A 13,579-nucleotide genomic window follows, 5' to 3' on the forward strand; every position below is an offset into this window, starting at 1 on the left:
CCTTAACCAAGCCATGCTCATATTGTTGAGATTTCCATCATTTTAAAGTACATTATCATAACATTAAAAAAAGAAAAATGTTAAGAAAATGTATCTGATATTTAAGGTTATCACTAGAATATGCTGGAATCTTTTGTTTCTTTGTAAAATATAAACAATGAAGGCACTGACTTTTTTGTGCATGTAAAGCTAATGGGTCATGTCCATGATATAGGCAGCAATGATGAATTGCAATGCGTTATTACAAAAGGGAATATTACAAAAGCCAATATTCACACTGCAATCAATGAGAGTAAAGAAGCCAAAGCAGTGAGCTTCTGGAGAAGGGTTGAAGATGCCATGAGGGATTAGCAGGAACAGCTTCCTTCCCTGACTGGATGCTCCTGATGCTTTTCCAGTTTAATGTCAATCATATCTTCTCTACTTCTGTCCTGTGTGCTTTCCATCCCAGGCAAAGCCGCTGCTACATGTCAGAAGAGCTGCTTTACATTGTATCCTGCTTTTGCTCTGGTTTCAATGAACATAACATTCAGCTCTTTGGCTTTCCTCTCTCCTTCCTCAATTGAAACTTGCAATATGTCAATCAATGGAAGGGTAACTGATGTGAAACAGCAATCTGTATACGGGGTAAAGTTGGGAGTTCATAACCCACTTGAATCAAACTGTGAAAGATGATGTATTAAGAACTGTGTAATGTTTTGAACGACCAACAATAAAAAAAAAGAAAAAAAAAGATGAGTAAGAACCTGAAGAATCCCCCCCCAAAAAAAAAAAAAAAAAAAAGAAACTTGCCTCTTGTCAGCAAGATCTGTTTTATTTCCTACTAGCATGGTGATAACATCACTTCCTCTTTCTGTTCTGAGATCATCAATCCATTTTGTATTTGCTGGAATGAGTTAACTTTTGTCATGTCATAAACAACAACTGCCAGAGTGGAGTCACGAATGTAGCTAGGAATCAAGCTCCTGAACCGCTCTTGACCTGCTGTGTCCCATAACTGCAATCATACTGTTGGATGTTGGATCCTCCAAGTACATGATTTTTGATAAAAAGTCAATGCCAATTGTTGCCTGATAAGTGTTGTCAAAACTGTCATTCATGAATCTGGTGATCAGGGACGCTTTTCCAACGCTCTGCTCTCCTAGGAACACCAGCTTGAATTTCTTTAGCAGATTCCCGAAGTCTCCACCCACGGACACGATGGAGCCTGAGGAGCTGCCACCTCCTCAGCCCAAAGACCTCCCAGATCCACGTTGCTCCAGCCAGCTGATGAAAAAGGCGAGCAGAAGGGCGGGCCCCTGCAGGGCCAGGCAAAGGAGCAAGGCTGGAGGGCAGCAGGATCTCTATAGCACACAGCCGCCTTCCCGCAGAGTAGCCTAGCACCCAGTGAGGCCAGCCTCAGCAAAGGGAAGGAGGGCGGTGTTGGAGGCTGCCAGGGGTTTCCAAGGGGCTCCAGAGGCTAGCGCATTCTCTTTCCCTCAGAACCCAGCCCAGAGACTAGGGTGGGAGAGGCTGAGGGTGGCAGGGCTGGAACCACAGATGCATCTGGAACCTTTCACACGCAGCGCCCCGACTCCCACAGCTGCAGCTGCAGCAGCCCAACTTGCCCATGCCTTCTATCTTGTTACAAAAAATTTTCACCACCCCAAGAGGAAACTGATCCCCATTCTCCCCTGTCTACCCTTTGGCTATTGTGAATAGTGCTACCCTGTACATAGTTCTACATAGGTGTAGATTTGTTTCGTTATCAATTTTCAATTCTTTTGGTATGTATCTAGGAGTGGTATATCCAGATTATAAGATTAATTCTATGTTGAAATTTTGAGGAAATATATATATATATATGTATATATATATATATATATATATATATATACATATATATATATATATATATTGTGTGTGTGTGTTTCAAAATAACATTTGGGGTTAAAAAGAATCACACCAGAATGTATGTCCCTAAACTTATGGCATACAATGAAATACGTTCATTCTCAACACGCTTATGAAAAAACAAACTTCAAATATTTTTATCATATTTGTGGGATAATAGTTTTCTTTACAGCTGGTCACTCTATAAGAGTAGTAGATGATTCAAGCAATTACTAAATTTGGTCTCAATATCTATCTAAAGATACAAAATTGATTTCATAAAAATCATTCCCTTGTATTAACATTTCCCTCACAGAATATACCTTTATATTTAATAAATATAAAGGTATATTATATACCTTGAACATGTTGACTTGAACAATAAAATAGGAAGAAAAAACAGAGCACAGTTTTGATTCCAATTCACAATTGTGTGTAAATATGTTGTATATTTAATTATTACCATTTTATGAAAATAAGATTTTACTGTATCCCTATAAAAATGCAATAGCAGGGCCTGAGTTGTGTCTCAGTGGCAGAGTGGTTGCCTGGCATGTGTCAGGCACCACATATAAAAATAAATAAAATAAAGTTATATACAACTAAAGATATTTTTTAAAAAATGTAGCAACACTTTCTCAGGCATACCTGAGCACTGCATCAGTAATTTATCACCTGGTCTGGATAGGGTGCTGACGCCTGCTCTCATCTTAACTTCAGCAATAACATTCATATAATAATAAATATGGCACAACCAAGACATTCTCTTTTCTAATAAGCATTAAAAGAAGAAGCAAATTCAAATTATGTGTGTTTGTCTACTTCTAGTAATATGTATACCACTCTTCAGAAAATGCTGATCTAAGAGGGGCTATTTTTTAAAAGCTGCACAAGCTATCCTCATCCGTTTTATGGCCAAAGAAAGAGGAAGTTTCCACCTCATCTTCAAATGGAAAAAGTATGGACTCCTCCTAAAAATTGGAAATAAATATGAAGGTTCATACCTCTTAAATTCCCAAGAGAAAAGTTAAGTGTCTTTGGGGAGCATCTTATAGAATCCCAGCCATAAAGACAATTACCATAGGGAGGGATCACAATCACTTGCACTTAGCAACATCTTCCACTGGGTGATGCACTCATCCTGTGATTTCCAATTTAAATAGTATGCTATATTTATCCCTATATGCAAAAAAAATATACAATTCAATGTTATTTTTTAGTAAATTTACTGAGTTATGCCAATATCACCATGCTTTGGATTTGAACAGTAATAATCTCCAATTTAAATAGCATGCTATATTTATTCCTATATGCAAACAAGTATGTCAATCCCTAGAATATTTCAAACCCAATTAATTGGTGAACAAATCATTTTCCTTGTTTAATATGGAGATTATCATGTCATTCTTCTATTTATCCTAATTGTGAGGTAAAACATATTTAACGATGTTTCCAAGTGCAAGTGTCTGTTAATGTATACAAAAATAGGATATGCCTAAAAAATTGTATAAAAAACAATTTTCTATCTGAAGACTTTACTGTCACAACTAACGGGTGAGTTTCAATTAAATAATAAAACATCTGCATTTAAACCTGACCTCAAAGTATTTTGAAAATCAGTCCAAGACATATTAAAATAATTTAAGAATACAAATAGCGAGGTCTGGTGGTGCACACCTGTAATCCTAGGGGCTCAAGAGGCCTAGGCATGAAGATCTTGAGTTCAAAGCCAGTCTCAGCAAATTAATGAAGCCCTTAGCAACTTAATGAGACCTTCTCCCTAAATAAAGTGTTTTACAAAGGGCTGGGGATGTGGCTCAGTGTTTAATCACTCCTAGGTTCAATCACCTGGTACCAAAAAAAAAAGAAATGTAAAGTTGAATTTGATAATATATGTAAACTGCCTAGTATCAGATCCATTTATGTCACAGCCATTTAAGAAATGGCAACTTAGATACTGCAAGATCACCTGGCTTGCCTTGCCTTGGAATTCATGAATCTTCTGGATTAAGCTCCAATTGTTGGGTCTGCTGTACCTTGTTTTATTCCCCTACTTTAGCACCAGCCCATTCAGCCTCATCTGATAATTACATATATTTATATATAAATATGTTTTATTAAGTTATAAGCACCTCTGAAGGAACCTCAAAGCTTTTAAAATAAAATGTAATTTGAATTTTTAAAAATAGTTTTATTGGATTATAACTGATATATCATAAAATTCACCTGGAAAAAGTATACAATTCAATGTTTTTTTTAGTAAATTTACTGAGTTGTGCCAATATCACCATAATAATTTTAGAAAATTTTCATGTTTCCTCAGAGATCTTTCAAATCCATTTATTCTCAGTTCTCACACTGTAGATTTTGTAAGGAATTAGTTTTTGCATTTCATTTAAGAATGGCAGCCATGATATGGAGAAGAGATATAAGGAACCTAAGCCCAAAGGCTAGCATCTCTCTCTCTCTCTTCTTTCCTCCCTACTTTTCATCTATCCAGGTTATATTTATTGAACACTCAGTATGTAACAGTATGCCCAACTGTCCTCTGCCAGTTCAGTGCCATTCATGAAAAGGGCTGTCATGTATAGTGTGCTAGTGTAATTTTGTTGTTAAAATACCTAAGTTTCATTTTAGTCTACAGGACACATTTCTGAAATGGTTTTATATATAATTTAAAATTTAGGGCTGGGGTTGTGGCTCAGTGGTACAGCACGCGCCTAGCATGTGCAGGGCCCTGGGTCCAATCCTCAGCACCACATATAAGTAAATAAATAAAATAAAGGTATTGTGTTTAACTACAACTAAAAAGTAAATATTTTTAGAAATTTAAATATATAGAAGAGAAAAACATTTAACAAATACAAGTAATGTCACCTTATTTTACATGGTGCACTTTAATATACTTGATTTAATTAATTTATTATCTTTTTTATCTCTACCTTCCCAAGAAGGAAATTGAGATTGATCAGATACATTTCACAAAGCAGGCAAAAATGTGATTTTAAATTTAGAACACTATAAATAACTGACACAATGGCTAAGAAAAATATAGTTTTTAAGCAAGAGTTAATTATAGCCTAGCTAGGATAAAGTACCAAGTCTACTTTCTGGACAAATTTGCTAGGGTAAGAATTGTATATCTGTGTTATTTTTATTGTATTGTTTCATAGTATATAAATTATTTCTCAAAACAGCCATTTGACATGTTAAAGTGTCCTCCTCATCCAAGTATTTTCATGACTGCTAACTTATTTTGTACTTGTGGGGTGGGAACTATTAGCTTCATTTGATGAATAGGAACATAAACTACAAATGCCAAAGTTAACCTAAATTCACATAGATATTTGTGCCCTTCCCCAACACAGACCAACCTCCAGTCTTATGTTCACAATTCTATTTGACCCAAACAAATACAACCAAGACCTTTCTGGCTAGAACCCATCCCTTTAGGAAAATCCTAACCCACCATTTGACATTGTGAATGGATTTAGACTGCAACCTATCCTGCTCTAATCTCTGAAAATTGTCACAAGATAAATTTGATTATTTCAATTAAAAAAGCATGTTTGGGAATCTTGCAACATTCAAAGATTATAACTGACAATGTATTTCCTTGCAAACAAAATGGAAAGGGACATTATTATTGGCTAGGGATGAGTATAAAAGTAAAGTTACACTCACTTCAATAGCTTTCAAGGAGTGTTTCCTATGCTTTCAGATTTTGTGGACCAGTGAAATTTCAAAAAACATCTTGGGGTCCTGTACAGGGTAGCCAACTTAATTTTGCAAACTAAGAACATTTTAAAAGGCAACCTCTCATCCACAATTTCAAAATTCAAACATTTGAAAATCAAACGTGCCTTTTTATTCTTGCCTGTAACTCATTTACATTCAACATCTCAACTAACCCTCCTCATCTGGCAATAAAGCCTGACCTGAACTGACATGAGGCTATTCACAGGCTTATTCTCTCATGTAGTATAAATATTCTTATGTTTCACTGCAGAAACACTACTGTAGTTGATTAGGGAGTGTCCTCTCAGACCCTACTGTGGCTGTTATGTCATATAGGATACATGGACTTTATTACCTTTCCAGAATCCAAAATGAACCTAAATTCTGAAACATATGTTGTCTCAAGTATTTCACATTATGAGGGTACAAATTCACAGTAACTGGTCATGAATGTTTCATTAAAAGAAAGGGCAAATTTCAATTTAAATCATCAGTAAGTATGAAGGACAATCTTAGAATAAAGGATAATCCTTTATATTCAATAAAAATTTAGCTTTCTGAGGAAAAATCAAGTTGTTGCTTTTTATATGTCATTGCAGATGACATTAACTAGCATACGAGAATCACTGCCATTGGAAAATGTCCTACTCAGATGGCTCCACATTTAAAACATGACCTTTGGAGCTTTATTTATACAATGAAGCAGGACAGATAGGATAAGAATGAATTAAGCCATGTTGTGGCTCTTGTAGGACACAGATAAATTATATTTATACAGCAAAAGAACCTTTGTGTGTACAAATTGGAAGTGCTTACAATGCTGGACCTGATCTAAGTAAGTTCTCTGATTTAAAAAAAAAACAGTGCAAATGAGTGAACATGAATATGTATAGAGATAAATCTAGAAAACCAAAAGATGTATCCTGCTTGTCAGAATACTGGGAGAGATGAAGGAAAAAATCACTAGCAAACCATCAATTTGCATCAGAATCTTATGGCATTTTTATATTGTTTATTTCTACACTACCTATTCTCTGAACAGTTTGAGGTATTGACAAACTGGATACTTGGACATGTCTAATTTTATCCTAGCAGATACTAATGAATTAAGTGTCCTGAAGTTTAAGAGAAATAATTAAGTCTCTGCTATAAGGGCCACCAGCTGCATCTATAAACAAGACAATAAGTTATTCAGTTTGACAACATTTAATGAGTTTCTACATGAGAAAAATCACTAGGCTACCTACAGGAAATGAATGGCTAGATAAGAACACTTAATTTTCCTCATGGTCTTCATGGTCTAGTCAGGAGACAGTATTAAAAAATATTACACAAGTGAATTCTAAGTGTTTTAATAGATGTGTAATCAAATACTATGGGACAGAAAATCATGTGATTTTGATTGGAGGCAAGCTGCACAGTACTAATGTTCAGTAAGAGCAAAGACACAGAGGAGGGTCTGATTAAAACTTCAGAGGCCTAATTACAGAAAAAGGTTATGGTGTCTCCCTCATGTGTACATGAAAATATAAATAGTTCTAAACTGTGACTTAGTTGTAAAGAAGTCAAATAAAGATTTAATTTCTTTGGTGATGAGAAATATAATGCTCATGAAATATCAAATATACTTTTTTTCACCTCATTGTTTGGTACCTATGCCTTGAGGAACACAGCATTATTGCAGAAATAAGAACAAAGTGGCAACTTGAGGAAGGATAAAATGATGTGATAAACTAATCAAAAAGAAAAGTGGCAAAACAGGTAGTTTGGGAGTTCGGTAAAGTGCTTTCTATAACATGCAAAGGACATGAGACTTTTTAAAAACTCATATTCTTAATTTTAAATAACTAGGAATAGATTACAAGCAATAGATTTTTAAATTACCTTCATTCAAAAATGGTTATTATGAGAAAGCAGTAGGAGTTTTCAAATAATGCCAAAATTATCTGAAAATTCATTTTAGTCCCAGCAGCCTCATTTATTAAGCCATTATTTCTATAATATAATTAGGTAGAAACTAAACCAGCAATAATAATAAATGAGTAAACTATTGTTGGATTTTTGTTGTTGTTGTCATTGTTTGTATATTTTTGAGATGAGATATCATTATGCTACCAGGCTGACCTCCAAATTCTGGACTCAAGAAATTCAGCCTCCTTAGCATTTTGAGTAGCTGGAACTACAGGTGTGCACCACCATGCCCAGCAAGCTAGTTAGTATTAGTTTGAACAGCACTCAATTTGGCAAGCAAAATTCCCATAAATTATAATAAAAAATGTGGATGTTGCCTGCAGTAAATCACTATTTATAAGAACAACCACAACAAGAACATGTGAGATACCTGAACATCCAATAGAAGAGTAGTAATCTTTAAAAATTCTGGTAGTGAGAGAATAGGTAACATCAACTTAAAAATTAAAGGATAGAAACTGTTCTTTTCATTTCCTTTCCTGAACAGTTCAGTCAAAATCCTGTTATTGGGGCCCAGCAAAGCAGACATGCCCTGATAGGGGGACTAGGGGAGACCTGGCACAGTAAGTTGAAGCCTGAAAAAAATGAGGAGGATATTCATTCTGGGAGCTGGCAGCTGCAGCCAGGCATAGACTATTGGAGGCCAAGAGTAAGGAGGGTATTCAGAGAGGTGGAGGGCAAGAGTGCATTAACAGAGTATTGTTGGCCTACATCAGAACCAGTCAAATATTGGGAAGCACATTTTTTAATGTTAGTTATTGAGAAGTGAAAATATGAAAAAAGAAAAAATTAGAATGGTCTTGAATTAGAACTTGAGGTATTAGAAAGAACTCATGGTCTTCCATGTATAAACATTTGGAAATACAGATATTAATATGTATATGGGTATGTTCCCTAACTCTTCGACCAATTGGGCTTAGGAGCAGCAATACCCCAAATATCAATGAGTACTTGTAGTACACAGATTTTGGTTCCAGAAACCATTCTCTGCTAAGGGAAAAAGTACAAAAAAGTACAGAAAAAAAGTTCATTTTGTACAGAAAAAGTACAAAATGAACTTAGAGGTTAAGAACAATGATAGATACATGTTTAAACTACACAGAAACAAGTTGAAAGGGCCTCGGACTGGCCAAATCTGAGAGCATTTGGCACCAAAATAAATAACATTGTAACTCTTTGAATGAGGCTGACTCCATACTCATAGAAATAATTACATGAAATATTAAAAGTTTGATGAGGAATATTCCAAAATACTCCTTATTGACCCATAAATAATGCTAACTAGAAAGAGAAGAAAAAATAGCATTAGAGATATCTGACCAATACCACCATAATCAAGTTTTTGTCAGTATGAGACAAATTAAAATCAGGTGCCAACTGATAGGATGCATTGAAAAGACCAGATAACCTGTGCAATTCCTGAAGAAACAAAATCCAAATATGATCATGATGGACCTTTAAGACTAACAGAAGCACTGGGCATATAGCTCAGTTGATAGAGTGCTTGCCTCACATGCACAAGGCCCTGGGTTCAATCCCCAATAAGACAACAACAACAACAAAAGACTAACAGAAAGTGAAGAGACATTCTACAAAATAATGGCCCGCAGCTTTCAAAAGTGTCAAGGTCATGAAGGTTAAGAAAATATTGGTAAGTGTCCCAAATGGAAGATAATAAAGAGACATTGCAATTAAATGTAATACAGGATTCTAAACTGGAACTTTTTGTTGTCAAGAACTCTTTGGGGATAATTGGGAAAAATATGAAATTAGCTTTGATCAGAGTTTAGTGATGTATTAATGTTAATTTCCTGAATTTGATGGGTGAATTCAGGTTATCTAAGGAGAATGTTCTCATTTATAGGCACTAGAGAATTTTAGGCTGAAAGGCACTGTACTATCAACTTGTTCAAAATGACTTAATCAAAAGAAATATTCTGTGTACTAATCTTACATTTTTTGTATATTTGAGATTGTTTCAAAGTAAAGTTTTACAAATAGGAAAACAGCAACACAAATTTCATATTTATGATAAGGCGATTACAAAAACAAATGACATTTGATTGCTTATTATGTTCCAGACAGTGTTTGTAATATTTTATAAACACACTTCCTATATTATCACATAGAATGGTACCTAAGTGAAATGAGGACTCAGAAAGATATTACACAAAGAAATGCAAATACAAAATAATATGTATAATATAAGTTTTTGTGGGGTTTTTTTTTGTAAAAACTACTTTATATAGAAGCATTTTATATAAATATAGATAGAAATGTTAATTGTAATATTAAGATATTCTTCACTGTTTAGATTTTGTATAATTTGTATTGTATTTCTTATATGTATTTTCTAAATTTATAGAAATCTATAAATAAATAGGAAGAAAGACCTACTGTAGAATAGAGGAAAGGAAATGGGAAGGGAAGAGGAGAAGGGGGAAGTACTAGGGACTGAATTGAAACAAATTATAATCTATGCTTGTAAAATTATGTAAAAATCAACCCTTATATCATGTATAATTATAATGCATTAATAAAAATAAAAGTAATAGCCATTTACTTACAATTTACTTTTTAAATTTCCTGTTTAAGTTTTTGCTAGAAAGGGAAATGTTAAGATTATACTATTCTTTTTTAAAAACACTTATTTTTTACTTGTAGTTGGACACAATACCTTTATTTATATTTATTTTTATGTGATGCTGAGGATCCAACCCAGGGCCTCACATATGCTAGGTGAGCACTCTACCACTGAGCTACAACCCCATCCCTGTAAGATTATACTATTCTTAAGAGAACAGCATCATACAAAAATACCTGAGTCAAATTTTACATTATTAAAAATTAGGAAGAAAACAATGACTGAATGAAATATGCTTATATTTTTAAAGTAGTTAAATTCTAATGGTGTTATTAAATTTTATCTGAGATTAGCCACTGTCTAAAGTTGGCAAACCTTTCAGGATGGACTTAAGTCCCCCATTTAAATTGTCATAACTAATGACAGGCACAGAAACTAAAGTCCAATTCATGTGTAGAGCTTATAGGAAAAAGAGAAGGGGATCACTTTTTCCATTCATTTCAATCTGAAGGGAATAGTAGAAGGAAAATGAAGTGCTATGGAAAATAAAATTGTTGAAATATCAGACAACATGGACAAGAAGACAGAGGAAAACTTTGTTGTCTGGTCATATACCTTTAAAAAGCAGGCATATTAATTAAGGGCCTGAATTACTTTGTGAAACCATATTCCTGTTCATATTTACAGTAACCATTCTTTGTCCACAGTTCCATGACTCACCACTATACACTCAATTAAATACCAAATAAATGATTTTTCCCTCCATATTCTCAGGGAATATGAGACAAAAACCACAAATTCAAACATATTTACAAAAACATACCAAGACATACCCTGAACTTCTGCATCTATCCAAAATGTCATCTGATGGTGGGTTAAACTATGATCACCTTCAATGGCCTGTCCTGTCTCACCTCTGGTCTCCTTGAGCAAACTCAATGAAGCTGCCATGACCCAGTGATGATCAAGTACTTTCATTCTCAGGAAAGGGCCCTTCCTGGTGCTTTCCTGGAATTTGCCAATCCACAGATCAGTAGATATCAAGAAAGTATAACTCTGCACTTGTTGAGTCCAAACAAGTAAGCAGACTGGTACTGTGTGTGGCTCTGGGTGCCTAGCTACCTGGGTTCCAAGTTCAGAGAGTTCCATCAACAATGAAGTTGGGTGGGGTCACTACCTTCAAAGAAGTGAAGTGAGGTCACTTCCTTGGCAACCACTTTCTCCTACCAGGTGTTTCCAAGGGCCTCATGGGATGGAGGCTGCACCCATCTTCCTATGGCATTTTCACAAGTTGACAGTTACACCAACGCACCTGGCATCAAGTATCCTGACAGGCCTGGTTTTGTCCATCTTTCCTGGGTTGCTTCAGACACATCCCCTCATTCTGACCATGTTTTTTTTTTTTGTCCTGGAAGATGACATTAGGCATCTTAGAGCCTACAGAGCAACCTTAATATTCCCCAGAGATCATTTTGGCATCTACCTTTGAGGTTCTCAGCAGGTGTATAGTCCCCTACATACCAGTACTGGAAAAACAACTTTATTCATGAAATTAGATTTAGGTAAGGGAGTAAGGTTAGGATTAACATGCCATTTTTGTTTGGGTTAGGAGTCACTTTAGTGGAAGAATATTGGTATGGGGAAACATGAATACTCATAAGAATGTATAGGTGAAAATATGTATGAAAACATACAAATATGTAAGATCTGAAACATAGAAGGTTATTAGGTATGTAATTTAGACACTTATTTTTTAAGTTAGGGGCTGCATGGATGTCCCATAGAAGTCAAATAATATATGATAATATATGAAAGTGTACTGAATGTGCATGTCAAAATCCACTGAAACATTCAGTTTGTAGGTTTCAAATGTAGATTTAGGAAGAAGAATGAGTTTAAGATTAGTATTGATTTTCGTTTTCAGTAGGGTTTGTGTTAGATTCTGAATGTGAATGTCAGCATACAGAACTCAAAAGGATGTACAGGAGAAAATATGTTTGAGAACAGATATACATCTTTAAGTTCTGAGATAGGGAAAAGTATCATGTGAGTTATATGATCATGAATGTTTTTAAATTGGGAATAGCAGAATATATATAATATTACAAAGACACAAAATATATATGCAAAAATATCATTGAAATTTCAATATATTTATGAATATAACCATGTATGTTTATAGCCATACATGCTTTTATTTAAGATTAGGTTTTGGTATAAACATCAGTTCAAGGTTAGTTCTGAATATTGTGTCAGTAATTTACTATTATTAAATAAATGTGTGCATTAGGTAACATGAGTATTTATTCTACTATACATGTGAAAATGTTTGGAAATCCTATAAATTAGTGTTTTTAGATAGAAAAAGTTGTACTGTGAGTTCTATGAATACCAATTTTTAACTAGATGATGCATAAATATATCATATAACGAATATATAAAATATTTATGGAAATTCAACATGGATGAATGAAATTACATTTTAAAATATATATGGAATCTGATATACATGAAAATTAATTAATTCAAACTATTTATAGGTGTAGTGGTAATATCAGGGTTACTATTACATATTGAGTTTGTTTGAAATTTTTGTAGAAAATGAATATGTAGGGTTGTGGTTGTGGTTTGGTGGTAGAGTGTTTGCCTAGCATGTGTGAGGCCCTGGTTTGATCCTCAGGACCACCTAAAAATAAACAAATAAAATATTATTTAAAAAGAAAATAAATATATATTTTGAAAACCATGTATAATTATAAGAATATTCATGTCAAACAGAGTAGAAAAATATGGATGACTAGATATGTATTAAAACAAGAAATGATTTAAAGTGAATCATACGAATACAAAGTTTTGAACTTGGAAGGAATGGATATACAATATAATCAATATATACTAATTTAACCATTTTTAATTAAAATTATAAGTCAAAATACACATCAAATCTCATATGAATATATATGGATTTGTGCTAAATTAGGTATAGTTACAGTGGTAATATTAAGGTTAGTATTTAATATTATAAAGGTTACTGCAAGCATAAAGGAATGAATAAGAATATCAGGAAATATGAATATTCCTGAAATTGAACTATTGAAAATTTGCATGAAAAGCCATTTAAATGTACATGTAATAACTCAGGTTAGTGTATAATGTTACTCATATTTGTAGATTGTACATATATCATATACATGAGTATATAATAATAGATATGAAATATGCCTTTGATAATTGAATATGTATCATTCAAAGTCCACATAAATATTGATTTTATACTACATGCTCTTATGTAAAAAATTGTTTAAATATGGTTATCACACTAGGTTAATCTTCAGTTCAGCCAACTTTTATGGTTTGTGTTCTGATAAGGGAATTTGTATCTTCCAACATTAGAGTACTCATAAGAATGTTCAT

The 13,579-nt window shown here is 33.9% G+C and overlaps 1 pseudogene; it reads right to left on the reverse strand.

The window, feature by feature from the left end:
* Positions 1-305: 305 nt before the first annotated feature.
* LOC144370207 (ras-related protein Rab-6A-like) lies at positions 306-1,163 on the reverse strand (annotated as a pseudogene).
* Positions 1,164-13,579: the final 12,416 nt, after the last annotated feature.

This window comes from Ictidomys tridecemlineatus, chromosome 13, assembly GCF_052094955.1.
Source record: "Ictidomys tridecemlineatus isolate mIctTri1 chromosome 13, mIctTri1.hap1, whole genome shotgun sequence".
Lineage (NCBI taxonomy): Eukaryota > Metazoa > Chordata > Mammalia > Rodentia > Sciuridae > Ictidomys > Ictidomys tridecemlineatus.